Here is an 18,589-nt window from a genome sequence, read left to right as displayed (position 1 = left end):
TAAATTACAGCCTTATGAATATGCTAATCTAGTTGTGGGCTAAAAGGGTTGCCGTGGCAACCTTCCTCCAGGTAGCCCTTCTATAGCTGCCCTTGATATCCCCAAAGGCTTGTAATGTGTGAAGGAGTTTGGCAGAGGAGCATTTTGTCACAGAACATTGAACAAAACAAAGGCAAACACACACGTTTTAATTTCACAGCACAGAAGCCTGTCAAATCAAAGATGAACTGAACAGATAACATAAAGGCCCCGCCACCCTCAAAGGTAACAATGTGGCACGTACGCTTTGGAAGATTTACATGCATTAGTGAAATAGGTTTTGCTTTTGCGATATCTCAAACATTAATAGCTTTTCTGCAGAGCTAGCAGGTATCTAGGATGCAACGCCAAATCACAAATGTTTCTCAATATACATGTATTTTTGCCAGAAATTGGCATCCCTGGCATCAAATAATCTGCCTGGGGATCTTCAGCGATGTTAGACATCATCTGAATTTCAAGTGTTTGGTTAGACTGTTGAAGTCTGTATTTTGGCGTCACATACATTTGTTTTTGTTTGTTAACACATGATGCCAAGTTCAATACAATCGAAACAAATGACAGATAATTTGCCTTTTATGATGTTTGTTAACTAGAAAGTCTCTGGTTCTGATAGTTAGGGACATAGATTCCAAAGCTCATTAAATCCCACGAACGATGAATAAAAAAACAATTGTAATAGTTATTTACAAAACCTTATATTTAGAAGTAAATATTAAAACATACATTTCTGTTAAACTTAAGATAGACACAAAAAGCTGGAGTAACTCAGTGGGTCAGGCAGCATCTCTGGAGAATAGGAATAGGTGATCTCGGGTCGAGACGCTTACTTTTCTTGATGGTAAAACAAATCTTTTTTGCAAAATAGAAATCCCAGGACCGTCGTTGCAAATTTCATCTAAATGTAATTGGGAATAAACATGTAAGGCTTAAGCAGACGTAAAGAATGGACTGCAATACTAGTCGTTAAGACATAAGAAAATACTGCAATACTAGTCAACAGAGTACAGTCGTGCTAATGTGTTTAAGAAGGAACTGCAGATGCTGGAAAATCGAAGGTACACAAAAATGTTGGAGAAACTCTGCGGGTGCAGCAGCATCTATGGAGCGAAGGAAATATGCAACGTTTCGGGCCGAAACCCGCTGAGTTTCTCCAGCATTTGTGTGTCACCTACAGTCGTGCTAATGTCGCCTAAGAACAACACAGCACAGCACTATTGTGTTTGCCAATGAGAATTTTTAAAGCTTCATTGACCATCAGGCGTTGTTCGTGCCCTGTAACGAGGGAGTGGGTCCACCAAAATAACGGCGAGTCGGGATTGCCGCTGAAGGTGAGGCTGTCATGCGTAAGAAATGAGAAGAGTCATGTCCCCAAACAGGAACCTGGCACCGGACCCACAGAAACCCTGTGAAATGGTCCACAGACGGGTCAGACTACAGAAGGATCCGTCTGTCACCAACCGAGACGACACGGTTTCTATTGTATGCTTAGGCTAGGCCAAAACATTTACTTTCAGAATAAGCCTGGGATCTATATATATCACTGAAACCCTCTTCTGAATTTCTCAATACTTTGATTAGTGACGTTGGCCACTGGATTTAGTTCAATATCCGAAACTCACTCACTCACTCCAACAAATTGAGTTAATTTGCAAATTATTTCCAAAACTACCCAGATGATGAAAAAAACCCCCCAACACACCGAGGTAGCTTTCAGAACGCAATAGGTTATCACCAAAAATAACTTTATGAAACGACCAGTGCGAATAATGCGTGTTTTGAACGCGCGGGTGATTTATTCCATCAAGTGAAATTGATGCCCTACGACCATATAACCCGCAGCGAAATGCCCGGAGTGAGATTATAAACTATTATCTAATGCGAAGCATATTATAGCCAACACACTGAACGCCTTGGGTGTTGACCGTTATGCAAAGAGTTGGTTCACTATGCTCACATTCATGTGCGAGGCCTGTGAACTAGATCAATGCAAAATCACTTGCACAATCCAGGGACGATGCTTTGATTCAGTTTGCCTCCAAAACGTTAATGTTGTGACAACGCTGGCGTCGAATCGTTCCACTGACATCTCACCCCAGAACACATAACAAGCATTTGCCCCTTGTAGAGTGCGGTACTTGAGCATGGGTTTCACTGATATTTCAGTAGTAACGAACAATCGTCCTCATATTGGTATAAATGTGCACAATTGGCGTAGCATCAACACGAATAAGATGGACGGAGTTGTCACTTTATTTGTACTTTCGTGTCGCTCCGAATTCCGCCGTCAAAATATCCGGATAAAACTTCGATTCACCCACCGGTCAAACCGCAGCTCTTTCCTACTGCACAGTAGTATACATTTGTACACTAGTGTACACTTGAACCTAGTGCGCAGTAGTGTACACTGGTGGATCACATGTTATTACAGTGCACTTTTCTTCACCGCTTGTACCACTGCCGAAACGCTATCTGGTGTTCACTTCCTATGCTAATTAGACATTAAGATGTTAGTTTTCTTTAACACCAGGCTTGGTGGATTAATATAAAAGGCGTTAATTGGCACCGTTAGGTGCGATCGCGAATTATTTGGAATTTACAGCCAAAAATGTGGCCACAAAGATCCAACCCCCAGTGTCCATCTTTTGCCAATTGACCTCTTAAGTGCATTGGTAAAACTGGGTGTCGCCGTTGTCAACGGCGGATAAAACAACACAAAATATTTATATTGTTACATAAATAAACATGCAGCTGTGATTACTGGGGATTAAGCACATTCCAAGCAAATTAAAGATGTTTTGTTTCAAAATCATTTGAATAATAAAGATTGGTGTTAAATATTAAAAAAAAAGTAAAACTATACCTTAATTTGTTCTCTCTTGAAGTTGTGTTTTTGCATCAGCACCATCAGGAGAAAATATATGACCGGATTTCAGTATATGCGTATGTGTTAAAAAATTAATATTTTTAATACAAAATGGGAAAGCATACTCACTGCCCTTTAGCAAAATGGAATTAAACATACAATTATAATTTTAACAAGTATCACCTTGTAAAACAAAATATAACATATGCTAGGTTCGCTACTTTAACTTGAGACTATTGCTTACGGTGTTGCAATGCAATCTAGTCTTGTGTGAACTGGTGCCTGACTAGAATTTATTTTGGGTTCCTGCATCAGTTTCTGTATTTTAGTTGCCAAAGCATAAATCAAACAGCAAGGTAAATGCCTGCATATGCATCAACTTACTATGGAATTCATGTTATCCCAATCTTAAAAAATGTTTCTGTGTAGGAAGGAACTGCAGATGCTGGTTTACACCGAAGATAGACACAAAATGCCGGAGTAACTCAGCGGGCAGGCAGCATCTCTGGAGTGAAGGAATGGGCCTTTAGTCTGAAGAAGGGTCTCGACCCGTAACGTCACCCATTCCTTCTCTCCAAAGATGCTGCCTGTCCCGCTGAGTTACTCCAGCATTTTTGTGTCTACCTTAATAATGTTTCTTTCTGATTTTGATGGGAGTGGTGGAGTAATGCCACAAGCCGTATGTTATGTTTGAGTAAAGTGATACAAAACAAGAAGGATCCGACCTGAAACGCTGCCTGCCCAACCCCCACCTAATCCTCACCTCCAGATGCTGCCTGGCCTGCTGAGTTCTACCAGCGCTTTGTGTTTTGATCAAGATTTATATTCAAGTTCCATTCATTAATCTAAACAGTGTAACATTACCGAGAGATTATCGTGGAATATATTGCACGTCAAGATTAGTATGCACATCATATAATGCAATATCTGTGCATTATTCTGCGACACTGGTTGTTTACTATCACTCCAATCATAACTGTGATTAATGTACACTCTGAATCTTCTCAGCTGCTTTGATCAATGCTGATCGTGGATTCCACGTTGAAAGTTTTTACAAATCATCAATATATACCTCAGGATAACGTAATTGCTGTGTCAACTAAGTTTGCAATTGGCAGAGACAAGATACTGGCTGATACACAATAAGACACAAAGTGCTGGAGTAACTCAGCGCGTCAGGCAGCATCTCTGGAGAACATGGATAGGTGTTGTGGACCATTGTTCAGACTGATATTGCCCACTCAGTCCAAGGATGGATTTGCTTTGGTTGATTACGACATTGGGCCATTAAATAAATATAGTAACAATTATGTGAAAAGAAGACCTAATGCCCGGAACCAGTTGGTGAGATGGTACAAAGCGCCTAAACAGGTGCCCGAGAAAAGTCAACTGGCTTCCAGGAAATATATTGGAGAACATGCCAAGAGAGGGGAGGGCGATATGGTTGACCACACAAAGCACAGGTAATCGGTCTTTTCTTGATCACTTGGCTATTTTCGACCAATGGTTGCACATGCGCCGGCAGCGCTTGTTCAAGAATAAGTGAACAGACCTATACACTCTCTAATACATAGGAGAACACACACCACTATGATCACATCCGAACATCAAACCCGTGGCAGATTGCCTACAGTTATAACCCTCCCCCCCCCCCCCCCCCCCCTCCCCCTCCAGTTAAACCAAGATAACAAATAGAATTTAATATTTGGATTCCAATCACATTAAAGTAACATTATGAAAATGATGAAAATAAATATATTTTATGTTGCAAAGCTATTGCATAGAGGGAAGCAGCTGGCCTTTAAAGTTCCCAGGTACATCCAGTTGGGTCGCGTTATTTGGAAAGTATTCCGTTTGTTTGAAATTCTAACAAATTGCAGTCCATCAATTTGAAAATTGTTTGGGATTAAAATTATTGTGGTTCACTTATTTGCAAGTGGCGTGTTTCATATCTGCGAACTTTGCACTTCGGAAAACGCCGCTGTGATTCATGGCCTCAATTTTGTACCCATTTCTACATTTTGTAAATTAAATATGCATTCTGCTCATGTACTGTGTTTGTCATTAACAATACTTGACTGCTCTGGCTTGCATCAGCACTTTGCTTTTCACCTATGCAAATTCCACTTATGACTAGTGCTGCATTTTTTGACTGAAGCATTGACCCATAACAGAGTGAATACCAAAGGAGTCGATCTTGTTTCACCACGTAATCTCAACAGCCAGCAGGGCTATCATCAACACTACATATTATTAAACAGACGATTGTGCCCTTGTGTGGATTTTACCTGAAATCGGCTTTCATTTATATCACATTTAGTTAGATTGTCAAATAAAGCCTCCAGGATATTTTTTAGATGAATACATGAACCCCAAAGTTTTTCTGCCAAGTTGTTGAATTTCTGCATATGGTGAATTAATTCTACTATAAAATAAAAAGGTATTACTTAAAATACACGGTCGAATGGGATCTTAATTATGCTTATATATATATATATACCTGTATTTGTTAACAGATAACTAAATGAGATACTGTTGGATTACGATGTCCCGAAGACTAATAGTGTCTAATTTCTATGATTTTAGCAGGGAATTTTATTGTGTGATTCAGTTACGGATTGCAGATGATTTTTAATCAAAATATGATATGACTACGATAGCCAATTTAATTCACCATGAAAGAGCTACCAGAACAGAAACAAAGAGTATGATGTGCAGCAAAGCAAGCTGTTATCATGGGTTCAACTGCACATAATTTTGCTGTTTTTAAACACAGATAGACCAGATTGTATAATCAGATGCCGGATAGAACAGCCTTTGGAGCAATTACTTTTTGATACAAATTCCAGAATGCTTCATTACTAATTTAACAATAGTCTTTAAAAAAAAGTTAACTCTAGAGAATATTTACATGTTCAAATACATACATTCATGAAAACAACTCTACCTCCTCCAGTGAAACTTTTGATTGCCAATTAACTCAGTGTTTCTCAGCCCTGTTCCTGTTTTGATTATTTTATTTCCCCCCCCCCCATTAGTTCTTAGCTCTGAGGTAAATGAAGTCTTAAGTAAGATCTCCAGTGATTCCTTGTGTTTGGCAGATCGAGAAAACAGTTATATTACCTCTTTTGTGTTGGGTAAAGTAGTTTCAGTTACACAATGAAGTGCAATTCACGGAATAAAGCGATAACGGAGCTTCACAAACATCAGCCAAAAGTTTTTCCACTGAGCTATCTCAGATTTGTACCTTCTGGAGGAGATTTATATCCAGCATGAAGGCTCATTTTAAACTTTGAGATGGTCCATTAGAACTTGCAAAGCTTAAAATGGAACATTCTTAATGTCACAGGAGAACAGATGGTCCCATGCACAAGTTGTCTTACTGGTTGCTGGTAATTCAACACTTTGCAGAACAAATATGTGGATACATGTCGATTATTACTGTTGTTCCTCACATTTAGTCACAGGGAGATGAGCTCGGAGGCAACTGTTCTTGGTTACATTCAAGATAATTATCCTATCTGCCAACATGAAGCAGAATTTGCAAAGCAGAGCAACCTGGTATGTTGCATTAGGTGCTCTTGCTGTGGCCTCTATTTCAGGGAGACCACGCACACAAACTAGGTGACCATTGTGCCGAGCACCTGGGCTCTGAGCGCCATAGCAACCTGGAGTTCCCAGTTTCTGGTCGTTTCAATTCCCTTTGCCATTCCCACACTGACTTGACTGTCCTTGGCCTCCTCTACTGACAGGGTGAGGTCAAATGCAAACTAGAAGCACAGCGTCTCATATTCCACCCCAGGTATCTCCAACCCCATGGCATACCATTGAATTTTCTCATTTCAGTTAACTGCTCCCCTCTATCCATTCAGATGCTCCTTCATATGCCCTTCTTTCCTACAACTCCTCGTACCCTCAATATGCTTCTTCCCCACCCACTGCCCCCGTCCACAACCCACACGCTCCTCCCATTGAGTCCTTTATTGGCCTCTGGAAAATTGCCGCTAGGGTGCAGGGAGTAGATGAGAAACTGGGATAACACAGAACTAATGTGAAGATAGACACAAAATCCTGGAGTTACTCAGCGGGACCCGAAACGTCACACATTCCTTCTCTCCAGAGATGCTGCCTGTCCCGCTGAGTTACTCCAGCATTTTGCATTCATCTTCGGTTTAAACCAGTATCTGCAATTCCTTCCTACATAGGACTTATGTGAATGGGTGATTGATGGTCGGCGTGGACTCAGTGGGCTGAGGGGCCCGTTTCCGTGTTGTATCTTTCAATAAAGACTGATCATCAGATTTGCAGATTCTGATTGTTGTCAGTTTCTCACTCCACAGAAAGTGCCATCAGAATCCTTGAAGACTCTCAGCTAGACCCTATAATCTGGACGCATTAGCTGATGGACACATTAGCTGATGGGAAGTTAATTGATAGGGTTAAAAATAATGATAAGTAAAAGTGGGATCAATTGAGTACCTAAAGTAAATGATACTTCACTCTTGCTGGAATTAGACTGCAAAATGGGTAATTTCATATGAGTGTAAAACATACTTTTTGCAGGGATTTAGTATCACTTGACTTTGTCTCACTTTGGCAGAGTGTCAGATTTCCGAGTTATATTGGAGTAACTCAATGTATCAGGCAGAATGTCTGGAGAAAAGGAGTAGGTGACATTTCCGATCTCGACACGAAATGTCACCTATTTCTTTCTTCCAAAGATGCTGCTTCATCCGCAGAGTTACTCCAGCATTTTGTGTCTACCTTCAGTGTAAACCAGCATCTGCAGCTCCTTCCTACACAAAAATATTCCAAGACTTGTATTTCTGGTAATATCGATGCAAATTTACTTGAGCTGTCATCCAAAGGTGCCTGCTTGTTGACACTTTATTCACATACATTATTAAGGTATTCAGATATTAAGGTGCATGAATCTATGTAACTGGCAATATAACTTGGAATGTAGGGTCTCGACCCGAAACGTCACCCATTTTTTCTCTCCAGAGAAGCTCCCTGTCCTGCAGAGTTTCTATAGCATTTTGTGTCTATCAACATTTTTGGGCAGGCTTTCAATTTATTATTGAGCATAATAACATTTCGTTTGAGAACAGAAATACTAGTCAGCCAGTGTTTGGCCCAAACACAATGCCAGCTTGAGCTTGGTTGGCAGTCTAATCATACCCCATTTATTTAATTTAGTATCATCTATGGTCAAGTAAAGAAACAAGACATAGCTATCTATCATAGAACTGAAAAAGCTCATGATTACAAGTTTTCCTGTTTAATATGCATGCTTATCATTATGCTTGAGGGTGTATTTCTGAATTGTATGACCTACCATAGTTTTGTTATAAGAATTAGAAATTCCAATTTTAATTTGTGGTTTTATATGGATGCTTCATTATCTTTTGCTGAATCATTTCTGAACATCTTCAGTTTAATGCAATTTTCTATTGTCTACAAGGGATCTATTCAGACATTGATTTGGTGCTGACTTGTGCTTTGGTTTATTTTATTATAAATTTTGTATGCAAATAATGTGTACTTTTTATTCGATGTTGGTTTAAATGAATCCAAGCACTGACGTGGCAGTCAGCTGAGTTTTGAATCAAATCGAGTCAGGTTGTGCATGATCTAACCTACTGCCAGGGTTTGGGTCTCACCATTTTTCTGTGGCCACAGTGATTTTTACACGGGCGTGGGAATGATCAGCCTGAGACTCTCCCTCGAGAACAGATTGATCGATAAGTTGCAACTGGGCCTCACGCAGAGGATCCTGAGATAGTCCCCAAAATGGCACAATAGTCATTTTTAAATTCACTGCGATCAAAGCCCCGTGCTTGGTTGAGACTAGACTTTAGAGACACAGTGCGGAAACAGGCCCTGGAGCCCACCGAGTATGAGCCGACCAGATGATCACCTCATACACTAGCACTACCCTGCACACAAGGGACAATTTACAATTTTATCGAAGCCAATTAACCTACAAACCTGTACGTCTTTGGAGTGTGGGAGGAAAACCGGAGATCCCGGAGAAAACCCATGAGGTCACAGGGAGAATGTACAAACTCCGTACAGAAGGCACATATAGTCAGGATCGAACACAGGTCTCTGGCGCTGTAATGCAGCAACTCTACCACTGTGCTGCCCTGGTTCTTAAATGTCATCTGAATAGCTTTGAATTGCCTCTGCTGATCAAAGACATTAAAAAACATACAAATTGGCGTAGTTTTAGTTTCAGAAATACAGCATGAAATTTGAATCTTTGACCCATAGTCAACACTGACCACACATTCGACCACACATTAACATTAGTTCTTAAGTTATCCCACTTTCACATCTACTGCCGCCACACTGGAGGCAATTTATAGAGGCCAATTAACCAACAAGCCCGTACGTCTTTGGGATGTGGCAGGAAACCCATGTGGTCACAGGGAGAACGTGCAAACTCCACACAGCCAGCACCCGAGGTCAGGTTCATACCCGGGTCTCTGATGCTGTGAGACAGCAGCAGTGCCACTTGCCAGCTAAACAAGCAAAATGATAACAAAATAAGGGATTTACTTACAAGAATTCAAAGTACTTGAAATGAATAAAAACAAAACCAGAAACAAACCACATGGTTTAAAACGTTGAAATTTGAAGGATACTAGGTGCCCCCGCTAATGTGGCGACTCTTTGTATACCGCCTTTATTACTATTCGTACACTACAGTCGTTGCAGTTTTACACTTAGGTATGATTGTACTTAATGTAAAACAAGATTTCACTGAATTGTATGCAAAACAAAGCAGTTCATTGTATCTAGGTACGCATGACAGAAAAATACCAATGAATCATTGAAACATTGAACCCGCCAGCACTTTCATACAAGGTTTGCACGATGTATACCAGTCATCCTGTAACGGCAATTTTAAACTTTTCCAACGTCCAACTTATTATTGCTGTTACTACACAGGCAGGGAGGAGTGGAATTTACACAGTCGATAACAAAAACAAATCCTCCAGTCGTTCTTTCCAGTTTCATTGATTCTTTATTGAAGTAGTTGTCCAGACAAAGAAGTGAATGTACCAGATCCTCTTTATTCTTATACAAATTGTAGCTTTCCGTTCTTGCTATCTGAACTGGTAAAAACTGTATTCCTTCTCCCGTGCCGGCTTCAGTCGATATGACCACTTCCTCTGGACAAAATAATAAAATATGCCAACAGTAACTAGCCTAAGTATGAACAGCTCCTACACATCCCAAGACCAAAGCTAGGACGCAGGATGTTGTCTGATGAAGTGTATGTGGTCCCTGTGCTCAGGGTCTCTGTGCTCGGACTTGGTGTTAATCTAACCAGTGCAGGAAATAGTTAGTTGACATCCAATTCAGTTCTGTAGGAAGGAACTGCAGATGCTGGTTTAAAGTGAAGATAGACACAAAAAGCTGGAGTATCTCAACGGGTCAGACAGCATCCCTGGAAAAAAAGGAATAGTTGACATTTCAGGTCAAGACCCAGAGTCTCGACCCGAAACGTCAACTATTCCTTTTTTTTGCAGAGATGTTGTTTGACCCGATGAGTTACTCCAGCTTTTTGTGTCCAATTCAGTTCCTACTGTGCAGACATTGATATCAGGGACAAGCTGATTCACACATGGATGCGAATCGGTAGTTGCCTGTAAAATCACTGGCTGAAAATATAAATCAGCCAATTATATTGTTTGCAGAAGTAAATTTAAGGCTAATGTAATCAGATCACATTATCAGCTTTGGTTAAAAAAATATTGAATCTAACTTTCAAGTATTCAATATATCAAGGGATAGGGTTCAATCATGCAATTTGCAATTTTTATTGCCATTTTTCTATATATAAATTAAAACCAGGGTTACAGTATGTATCATCAATAGTTAATCTGAGAATGGTTTCTTGAGTTCTCCACCTGGATTATCAACCCATATACATCGCATTTATTACAATCCAAATATAGGGAGTTCCCATAAATATCCTTTTGAAATTCTTGTTTGAGCTAAAGATTTCCAATATCTAGCACTCAGTGTGCTTCAGTATTGAAGGTTAAGTCTGCACTGGGTGTACTGAGACTGTGTAACATTCAGGGAATGCTTTATGCCATGCACAAATGGGTTTCCCAATTCCCACATTGCAAGAACAATTGTTCCTTAAAGGTACTTCATCACCTTAAAGGCACTGCATAAATGCAAGCTTTTGCTTTCTTGATAATCGGTTTCACTAAGTGTGTTCACTGGAATGTTTTTGAGCAATAACAATACATATTACTAAATACAGAAAATTGGTAGGCAACATTATTTTGAAAACTAATCGAAAGTGATGTGCAAAAAGTAATTTAAATGTATTCGTGATCCCCCCTCCCCCACCCTCGGATCAAACCACGTAGCCAATGCAAAATGATATCTTCTTTGGCAAAAAACATCAGGTACTGATATATTTTCCCCAAGGAAAAATTAATCCTCAAAAACTCAAACTGAACTCAGTGTGCTAAGAATTCTAAATGAAACTAGTTCTCTATACTTTACTTTAATAGCGTAATGTCATGGGTTTCTTACATTTCAACTTTCATGCCTCCCTCATTTCCACACCACAGTTAGTTGGAATTGCTTCTGTCTTTTCTGTTCATTCTCTTTATGAATCCATGCTTCAAGTGGCAAATATTGTTCCTTCATAGCTCTGGGCAGAATACCAATTTGCAGCCAAAACTCTACAATCGTTGGGAATTTAATCTTTTAGTCTTTATTTTTGAAAGTAAATTATTCTTGCATTAAACTAAGCTATATCTAATAGATTGTGCACAATAACACTATAATTTTTTGAGATGCGAGTGGTATAAATATGTAGCTCAAAATAATAGTCTATGAATGATCACAATGGGTGGATGAAGCTTAATAATACCGTACAAGTTTTTAAATGACAATTCACTCTCTAAAATAAATTCCAATTGCGCCGTAATTTTATGTTAATTTGAAGATGCTACTGTGCTGCCTTATATGTTGGAATGAAGCTAAAACTGGTGAATTTCATGAATCTCTGGACAGCGACATATTAAAACATTTGCCCATGTGCAAAATAAATTACAGAAATCGGGTGACAGAGGCATAAAATGACAGTTGGCATAATGGATCCACAAAATGTACACAGAATGGGAGTACAATGAATCTTGAAGCACATTCAATTGACAGGGTAATTACTTACACCCAGGACCGTCTTTTACTGTTCAGTGAATACTCTGTTGTTTTGGCAATAGTATGAGAACCAACACATCCAAGGCTCATTTTTTATGAATACACTCTGCAAATAGAAGCATTGTGTGCCTTCAATTGATGTCGGTGCAGCACAACATACAGTACTTCCTGAGGTTTAAAAAAGAATTAGGGTACGTGTACATTTTAAATGAAACCATGTTTTAATGAAACAAAAATCTGCATGAAAGCATCCAAGCCTGTGCACTTTGTCTGACGAAGTTTAAAGGAAATCAAACTGACATTGATGGAAATTAGAAAGGGAAATAATACCACAAGTTTGTGAATCTGGTATTGTCATGTTATTGAATTGTTGTTGCTTACTTGTGCTGATGTGAAAAGTTTGCTGTGGCGAATTCATAAATTTAAAGTGGGCAAATAATGAGGGCAAAATCCAATGTAATATAATTCACAAATCTGGAACTTGAAGACTCAGAATAGTTGATGGATTTGCACAACTGAGAATGAAGTAAAAAATATTTTCCTTTGGTATAAGAAACATAGAAATATGGAAAAATAGGTGCAGGAGTAGGCCATTCAGCCCTTTGAGTCCATTCAATCTGATCATGGCTGATCATCCACAATCCGTACCCCGTTCCTGCCTTCTCCCCATGCCCCTTGATTCCGCTAGCACTATCTAACTTTCTTTTGAATGCATCCAGTGAATCGGCCTCCTCTGCCTGAGGCCGAGAATTCCACAAATTCACTACTCTCTGTGTGTAAAAGTTTTTCCTCAGTTCTAAATGGCCCACTCCTTATTTTTATACTGTGGCCCCAGGTTCTAGACCCCCCTAACACCGGGAACATGTTTCCTGCATCTAGGATGTCCAATCCCTTAATAATTTGATGTTTCTATGATCCCTTCTCATCATTCTAAATTCCACTGAATACAAGCCCAGTCGCTCCATTCTTTCATCATATGACAGTCTCGCCATCCCAGAAATTAACCTTGTGAACCTACGCTGCACTCCCTCAATAGCAAGAATGTCCTTCCTCAAATTAGACCAAAACTGCACACAATACTCCAGGCGTGGTCTCACCAGGGCCCTGAACAACTGCAGAAGGACCTCTTTGCTCCTATACTCAACTCCTCTCTTTATGAAGGCCAACATGCCATTAGCTTTCTTCACTGCCTGTTGTACCTGTATGCTTACTGTCAGTGACTGATGTACTAGGACACCCAGGTCCCATTTTTCTAACCTGACACCATTCAGATAATAATCTGCCTTCCGGTTCTTGCCTCCAAAGTGGATAACCTCACATTTATCTACATTATACTGCATCTGCCATGCATTTGCCCACTCACCCAACCTGTCCAATCACTCTGCATCCTCATTCCCCCCATATCCCTTGATTCTTTCAGCCCTAAGAGCTAAGTATAACTCTCTCTTGAGACCATCCAATTAATTGGCCTTCACTGCCTTCTGTGGCAGAGAATTCCACAGATTCACAACTCTCTGGGCGAAAAAAATGGTGCATTAAAAAAAAAGCATTTCTATAATTGCGACAATCTGAAGAATTAAGATTCAGGCACAGTTACTTGGAAAAAATATTCACTCTTTTAAGAGTGAATATAATAAAGGCCTATAAAATATTCAGTATTAATCTCTTATTAAGTATTAATGCATTTTTATTAATCTCTGCATTCACAGCAAAAGCTAACAGATCAGTTAGCGTACAGTTATCAGTTTTAATATTTTCACTCCAGTAATTTAAAATAACAGAATATCAACCGAGGTATCGTATTGGGAAAAGTGCAGATTGCAAACAGCGGGCATGGGGCAGTCAGGCATTTCACATTACTTCAATCTCTCTATAACCACAGTTCAGTCACTGCTGCTGTTGAGGAGTTATGAAATGTTCATTTATGGGAATGAAAATAGCATCTTCAACATTCTAAGTGTTAAACTTATCCTCCAAAAGCGATGGAATAACTTGGTTCCAGCTGCAACATAACATCCAACTCTTGTACTCAGTGTCTCAGTCTATATCATAAAGTGTCTTAATGAGATCACATCCGAAGCACTGCGTATATTTTTTTATCTCCTTATCAAAAGAAGGATGTACTTGATTATGGGGTTCACCAGCCTAGCCGCGGGGACGGCAGGTTTGTCATATGAAGAGATAATAAGCGGGCTAGAATTCTAGTTTCTAGAGTTCAGAAGAATAAGAGGTGACCTCGTTGAGCCGCACAATATACTTAAGAGAGCTTGATAGGATTGTGAGCACCTCCTTGCTAAATCCAGAAAGGATACAGGGTATATATCAGTTACAGATATGGTGGAGAATTGGCAGATGTAGTTTAATCTGGGTGAGTGTGAGGTTTTGAACTTTGGGAGGTAAAATGTAAGGGTAAAGTACACAGTTAATGGCAGGACCTCTAACTGCACACTTGTACAGAGGTATCTTGGGGCCCAAGTCTATAGCTTCCTGAGAGTAGCAACTAAAATATGCAGAGTGATAAAGAAATCGTATGGTCTGCTTGCCTTCATCGGTTGGGTTGTTGAGTATAAGAGTCAGAAAGTTATGCTGCAGCTTTGTAAAACTTTGGTTGGGCTACATTTGGAGTATTTTATGCAGTTCTGGTCACCCCATTACGGAAAGGATATGGACGCTTCGGAGAAGGTGCAGAAGAGGTTTACCATGATGTTGCCTGGAATGGAGGGTATTAGCCATAAGGAGACGTTGAACAGGATTGGATTAGTTCTCTGAAGCATCTGAGGGTGAATGTGGAAATTGTCTACCCCAACCGGCTGTGTCGGCTCAGTCACTACCTGGTCTCATGGCGGAGATCAACAGATTTCTGGATATTAAAGGATAAAGGGATAGGGCAGGAAAATGTTGTTGAGGTAGAAGATCAACCATGATCTTGTTCAATGGGAGAGCGGGCTCGAAGGGCCAAATAGTCTACTCCTGCTCATTCTTATATTTTGGTGGAGCCTTGAAGCAACATACAAAATGTAACTTTACATTTCATTCATTTATCTGTATGCTTATGACTAATGCTGACAGATCCTTGATGTTCTTATTTGTAATTCTTTTATATATCCTTTTCAAATACACAAGTCTCAATTTTATGAACAGGAAAAATATTCATATATATATCTTTAATGAGATACACTGACTCTTAAAAATGGACTTATAAAACATTTGCAAAGATTTCCCCAAATCTAAAATCACCAATGAAACATTACTTTGCATTATCATGAGTCAAATCAAGAGTCAAGAGTTTTTTAATTGTCACATGTCCCAAAACTGAACAATGAAATTCTTACTTGCAGCAGCGCAGATGTGTAAACATGGTGCTCTGTAAACACCATAATCAACACCAGGAAATAAGTTGTATATAAGAAACAAAAACAAGCAATAATAATGTAAAGGCAATAACAATGCCCCCAGGTTTATGAGGTTCAGTGATTATTTTGAGGTTGTAGTGTTTAATAGCCTGATGGCTCTAGGGAAGAAGCTGCTCCTGAACCTGGATGTTACAGTTTTCAGGCTCCTATTCCTTCCTTCCATTGGCATGAGTGAAATGAAAGCAGGGTAGTTGTGGGTCTCTGATGATGCCGTTTGTAGGTAGTGACTCTTGTAGATCCCCTCGATGATGGGGAGGTCAGTACCCGTGATGGACTGGGCAGCATTCAACACTTTTTGCAAACTTCTTGGTTCCTGGGCATTCAAGATGACGAACCAGGCCTGTTTGCCTGTTTGGTTCTATTTCTGGCTTAGTCAATCTATGTGACTTACAGATCAGGAAGGTCACATTTTAAACCTTAGCTTCAGCTTGGATTGTGGACAGAATAAAACACTTGGTCTTAAGGGCCTGCCCCACTTGGGCGTCATTTGCGCATCACTGCCTACGCCACCACGCCTCACCACGCGCCATGCATGCATAATGCACGCTATGCGCGCATCACGTGATGGTTAAATGATGTTGTGTTAATGACATGCAAATGAGGCCCAAGTGGGACAGGCCCTTTAGGAGCTGCTGATAAGCGAGCAGAAAATTGGCCTCTGATCATTGTCCTGTCACCTCCGAAGATACAGAGAGTCAAAAGATCAGTTGAGAGCAGGATTACCCTTGACTGTGACTTTACAGTTGTTTAATAACTTGTTGTTGCTTAGAATCACATAACACAAAGTTTATTTTGATGGAGAGGTGTGGGCGCCGGGTACTTATGGATCCTTGTCTAAGGAAGAAATCAATACCTTTGCCAGAGGTGGGGGAGAAGTCGAGAGGTAAGATCCAGATCACCCATTTCTCTTTATCACCCATTTGTATTCATTGAAAACTTAAAGATTGGTGGATAGTCAGAACCCTTTTCCCAAGATGGAAAAATCAAATACCAGAGAGCAGAAAGAGGTAAAGTTTAAAGGAGAAGTATGGGGCATGTTTTTTTTCTACGTGAAGTGGAGAGTGACTGGAAATCGCTGCTGGGTGGTAATGGAGGCAGCTACGACAGTGGCATTTTTAGAGATTTTCGTATCGGCACATGGATATGTGGGGAGTGGAGGTTTCTGGGTTAAGACCAGCCAGATAAAATTTGGCATCATGTTCAGCACAGACATTATGGGTTGAATGACCTGTTCCTGTACTGTACTGATCTATGTTCTATAGATACATTTTTTAACAAATTCAAATGAAGAAAGTCATTCAGTCAATTTGATCCCAACTTTTAATGAAACCTAAAAAGGGTTGGTCTGTTGCTATGGCAAAATCCAAATGGTGCAGCATCTTTGGATCTGCTCATTCTGAAGATCATATCCTACGCAGTGCAAGATTCTGCTGGTGGGTGACTGGAAAGTGTCAAAATGCTTTTGCCACTGGAATGAATTATGACTTTGGTGAATGGACACAAAAGACGATGACTTTGGAATATGACCGAGAATTCCATAGCCTTCGTTTATTGTTAGATCATCCTATTTGAACATGTTAAGTCAAGAGCCAACTATCACTCAATGTCACTTTTTATCTGTATCCTTTCATTTAGGCAGTTACCATTCCACTTCTCCATTTTACCAGCTTGTCACTTGCTAACACTTGTGATCAGCTGACCTTTCTAGTAATGGAATTTCATGTGAGATACTTTAAGTCCAAGGTACACCTCAGAACAAGGATGTTCACTTTAATCCCATCAAAGGAGTGAAACTATAACAGCACGTTTATCCCCTTTAATCAAAGATCGAGCTACTGGAGTGGATTAAGCACAATCTGTGGAGTCTAATGGATAGCCAGTGTTTCCATTCGAGACCCTGCATCTCAACAGGCCATCCTGATTGTTGATCCTGAACACTAATTATCACTTTGCATCCACAGATGCTGCATGACCCACTGAATTCTTCCAGCAGCTCCTGGTCCCTGCACCTGCAATTCCTTGTGTCTCCAGTACCATTTTTGACATTCCTTTGGATATTAATTATTAGATTAATCAAATGCAGATATATATTTGTATCTTGTTTCTGATTATTGATTCCATTGGTTTTCCATTTTTCCGAACCCATCTAAGGAGCAAAGGATTTGTTTTCTTGTACAAAATGAATTACACTTGCCAACTTCTGTCCTGACAGAGATTCAGCAACGCAAAATTAAATCCGTTATCTTTTACATCAGCATTTTCTACAGCAGAACATGCCACAAAAAACGATTAAAAAAGTCCTTCTTTTCCCTAGTGTTAAATTCCATAATAATATAGGATCATAAGAAATAGAAGCAAAAATAGGCCATTCAGTCCCGTGTGTCTGCTCTGCTATTCATGGCATTCCTCCACCTCGCATCTGTCTTGCTGCCTGATCTATTTGCCCTTTGTGTGTAGGGAGTGGATGAGAAATTATTTTAGTGACAAAAAAAATCCATTGGTCACAGCCCAAGTTTGGATTTGTGTTTGTACTACATTTACTTACCTACATCAGGATAAAAATAGAAATTACTGATATTACGCCATAAGGCATAGGAACAAATATTAGGCCATTCGGCCCATTGTGTCTGCTTCGCCATTCAATCATGACTGATCTATTTTACACTCTCAACCCCATTCACCTGCCTTCTCCCTGTGATCTTTCACATCAAGGATATTGTACATTACAATGATTGCTTAACAAGAACAATGCCTCCTATCCATCCCGATACATAGCTCCTGTCCTATACACAGGCAGCCTCCACAATTATTTTCTCATGCTGCACAGAAACTTATTTTTTATCTTTCAGAAAATATTTTCTCCCTTCTTTAGAATCTTGTTATAGTGTCAAAGAGTCGTAGCCATAGAATGTTACAGTGTGGAAACAGGCCCTTTGGCCCAACTTGCCCACACCGGCCAACATGTCCCATCTACACTAGTCCCACCTGCCTGTCCTATCCATGTACCTGTCTAAATTATTCTTAAACATTGCAATAGTATCTGCCTCAATTACCTTCTCCAGTAGCTTGTTAC

General features: G+C 39.9%; 1 long non-coding RNA gene across 1 annotated transcript; it reads right to left on the bottom strand.

The window, feature by feature from the left end:
- Positions 1-806: 806 nt before the first annotated feature.
- LOC116987197 lies at positions 807-9,951 on the bottom strand. Its single transcript, XR_004415661.1, has 3 exons — positions 9,811-9,951; positions 5,115-5,119; positions 807-850 (listed from the first exon to the last, which is right to left on the bottom strand). It is a non-coding gene; the product is annotated as an uncharacterized LOC116987197 (long non-coding RNA).
- Positions 9,952-18,589: the final 8,638 nt, after the last annotated feature.

The sequence above is a fragment of the Amblyraja radiata genome, chromosome 25 (genome assembly GCF_010909765.2).
Source record: "Amblyraja radiata isolate CabotCenter1 chromosome 25, sAmbRad1.1.pri, whole genome shotgun sequence".
Classification (NCBI taxonomy): Eukaryota; Metazoa; Chordata; class Chondrichthyes; order Rajiformes; family Rajidae; genus Amblyraja; species Amblyraja radiata.
This window is presented reverse-complemented; position numbering and strand designations above follow the sequence as displayed.